The sequence below is a fragment of the Indicator indicator genome, assembly GCF_027791375.1.
Source record: "Indicator indicator isolate 239-I01 chromosome W unlocalized genomic scaffold, UM_Iind_1.1 iindW_random_scaffold_75, whole genome shotgun sequence".
NCBI lineage: Eukaryota > Metazoa > Chordata > Aves > Piciformes > Indicatoridae > Indicator > Indicator indicator.
In genome coordinates this window covers 1-3,841 of record NW_026539068.1, presented here as the reverse complement: position 1 = coordinate 3,841, position 3,841 = coordinate 1, and the positions used below count along the sequence as shown (strand labels likewise).

General features: G+C 36.9%; 1 non-coding gene across 1 annotated transcript; it reads left to right on the top strand.

Moving 5' to 3' along the window:
- The first annotated feature begins 249 nt into the window (after positions 1 to 249).
- On the top strand, positions 250 to 357 carry LOC128979906 (small nucleolar RNA SNORA66). Its single transcript, XR_008489462.1, has one exon. It is a non-coding gene; the product is annotated as a small nucleolar RNA SNORA66 (small nucleolar RNA).
- The last annotated feature ends 3,484 nt before the right edge of the window (positions 358 to 3,841 follow it).

Genomic DNA, 3,841 nt, shown 5'->3' with positions numbered 1-3,841 from the left:
ATTCATATCAGCAAACGTGATGAGGTACTAATCATTAAAGGGTTAAAACTCTTGTAAGTTAAATGAAGGTGGCACAAAAATATTTTGATATAAATTAATTACATGAAAGTGTCTGGTCATCTTAAAAGATCTTAAGACCATGGGGAGAAAAAGAAGTGTCATAAATTAAGAAAAAATATTGCCGTGACTTTCTGTAACATAACATTTAAAAAGGGAGAAGCAGTCAATTCTAGAATGTTTCTTGCAAGACTACAAATTTGATTACTAACTCTGTGTGATGTTGCAGAAGCAAGGGGAACAGGTTTGCTAAAGTAAACATGGTCACAGAAGTATATTAGCCTTTGTGGTGGTTTGGCCCTGGTTGGGGGCCAGATGCCCACCAAAGCTGCTCTATCACTCCCCTTCCTAGATAGACAGGGAAGAGGGAAAATATAACCAAAGGTCTGTGAGTCAAGTTAGAAGCAATTTACTAGGATGAAAAGCAAAAGTAAAGGCCACTTGCGGAAGAAAGAGTAAACAAAGATATTATTCTCTACTTCCCGTCAGCAGACAATGTTTGGTCACTTCCCAGGAAGCAGGATTTCAGTACACGTAGCAGTTGCTCTGGAGGACAGATGCTATCAATTAAAGCCCCCACACTTCCTTCTTTCCCTTAGCTTTTATATCTGAGCTGACATCAGTTTGGGTCAGTTGGCCTGACCGTGTCCTCTCCCAAGATCTTGCCCATCCTTCAGCCTACTGTTTGGGGGGGAAAATGTTGGAAAAGCACAGCCTTGGTGCATGGCTCAGCAGTAGCCAAAACACTGGTGCATTATCAACACCTAGCTACATCACTGCAAAACACAGCACTATGAAAGATGCTCTGGGGAGAATTAACTCCAGCTCAGCCAAACTAAATGCAGCCTTAGAAAGCAAATTATTTGGGCTGTTAATTCTATACCATGATAAGGAAGTTAAATACAAAAATAGCACAGAAGAAAAGAAACTATCTGTAGTAGAGTCTTGTTAATAGTCTTCCTCATAATGATCACAATCTCTTCACAATATTAAATACTGAAAACTGTCAGGCAGCTTTAACCATATATATTCTGAGAACAAAAGCATTTTCTTTGATAAACTGACTGATACTGTTACCTCATAGTGTGTTGTGAACACTGTATTGTATTTTGTAGTAGTAACTTAAGCATGGTTTCATGAAACATGAAGAGTCAAATTAATGCTTCCTGGACAGGTCCCTGTTCTTTGTCTGCCATTTTTTCCCCCCTTGCTTCCATGTGTTAAGCTTATGTGGCTTCTGGCACTCAGCAGACTGTTGTGAGCTCCATTTTCAACATTTCTATGAACCCAGCAAAAAAACCCCAACCTCTTACTTTTTTACTAGATGAATGAGTTAAATCAGTGCACTGAATAGCTTGACAAGTAGCAGAACTAGCACTAGGAATGGAATAGAATGGCACACTTCCATACTGTTAGATATGTAGATAATGCAGCCTTATTTTATTGTTTGTCATTCACTTTCACCATCATAAAATAGTCATCCTGAATTTTTCTGGTGGATTTCTCACTTTAAACTGGCAAAACAGAAAAACCACCTGTATACATCAAGTAGGAGGAATTGTTTCAAGCAGTGGTGAGAGCTACACCAGAGTGGTTCAGGTATTTTCCTTACACTGTTACACTAAGAAGCTGAAAATTAAAATGAAACATGATTGCGAGTACAACTCAACTGAACTGAATTTTGAATGAAATGCAAGTGATCTTTTAAGGAGAGGCCTAAGATGGGAAGAAGGCAGAGTCCAATAAAATTATCTCTGTGCTTCTGCTGTAAGAATGTTTGGTGGGGTGCTGTTTGTTTGGCTGATTTTGTTGGGTTTTTGGTTGGTTGGTTTTGTTTTAAAAAATATATTGAAGTTAATTAATTCTGTTGTAATTAAAATGACATTAGTTTTTCTTAAAAAAAAACCAGCAAAACTAAACACAAGGGAGTTAAAGGAATGTCTTTCGCAAATATAATAGTATCTATAGTTAGAAAGTGCTTTTTTCTGGTAGTTATGTCAGAGAGAATATTGTAGTCTTTAGGAAAAAATACTGTAATTCTTGTTCCTTTTGCTTTTGAGCATAACCATGCTGCAAGTTCACTTTACCACTAAGTATGATTCATTTTTCTGTTCTACAAAATAAAGGATGCTACCTTCTTGATAGGCATGGAATTGGTTTTGAATTGTCTTTCAATAGTGCTATGGAGATGTGAAACCCTATAGAGATTCTTAAATATTATTGAAATGCAGTGCAGAAGGTGTACAGAAAATTCAGAATAATCACTTAATCTTCGTTTCATATCATTGTTCCAGATAGTGATATTTTGCCCAGTTTACTTAAAAAAAAAAACAAAACCCAAACCAAAACAAACTATTGCAGGCTTTTAATCATAATGCAGTTATAGATCAATATAGGGCAATAATATTAGTATCAGTTCAAATAATTAAGCCTTCAAAGCAATTATTTTTTATTTCTACTGTTAATATTTACTCATTCCTAGTAAATAGCCACATAAGATGAGGGGGAATGGCTTTAAACTGAGAGTAAATTTAGACTGGATATTAGGGAGAAATTCCTTACAGTGAGGGTGGTGAGACACTGGAACAGGTTGCCCAGAGAGGTTGAGGATGCCCCATATGAGTGAGTGGGGCTAGATTTATAATTCTAACTTTTTGTGGGCAAAGTCCCTTATCAGAGGTGTGTTTTTAAAGTGTCTCTATCTTGAAGAGTTGTGAGCTAATGTTCATGTAAGTCTCTAAAATCTCATTAATATGATTTACTGAAAAACATCAAACGAATGTCAGTAATTTGACAAGTATGTCAGTGTTATTGAAGAACTACTAAAACACTTTTCAGTCATGAAAAGATAACAGCGTAAAACTTCTGTATTATTTTGAATTAAAAACTTGGGTTCTTTTCAAGGAGTGGAACACAATGTACACACCCTCTTACTAAGAAGAAAGTCATCACCTGCATGATATGTCTCCATCTACGGAAACTTCAAAATGATACAGCCTTTTTAATGGGAGTGGAAGAGTGATAATAAGCCATTAAAGTGTATGATAGCTGTTCCAGGTCTGTTTGTAGAACAGACAAGGATTAATCAAATCTGGGATTTTGAAATGTTTAGGCATTATCTTAGTATGTTGAATTAATCTATTTACTTAATGTCTTTTTCCAATATAGCCATCAGCCAGCTTCAGGTGTAGCCTATTCCCATCCAACTACAGTTGCTAGCTACACTGTCCACCAGGCACCAGTTGCTCCAGCAGCAGCTACAGTTGCAGTAGCCAGGCCTGCTCCAGTAGCTGTTGCAGCTGCCGCAACAGCCGCCGCTTATGGAGGCTATCCTACAACACACACAGCTACAGATTATGGTTATACACAGAGGCAACAAGAAGCTCCACCACCACCACCTCCTGTCACTACGCAGAATTACCAGGTGTGTTTAAAAAAATTGTGTGTGTGTGTGTTTGTTTTGGTTTTTAATGATACGTTAAAAGAAGGCGGCCTGTTTGGTTAAGAGAATGTGGTGTTCTTTATATTTTTCTTCCATGATTCACAGTTTTAATGCAACTCAAATTACTTAGAAGCTAAAACTACAGTCTCAAATTGTGTATATAGAGGTTGTCAGCAGTAGTACTGCAGGAGCTAAGATTTAGACATTCACACAATAAGCAATAAATTGACATATATCTCCAAATGATTTTGTGAACTACTTCTGAATTATGTCTCAGCTAGCCTAAATGTTCAAGTACCATGTGGTAAACTGGGTCATGGAACTGATTTAGATGAAAAAAAT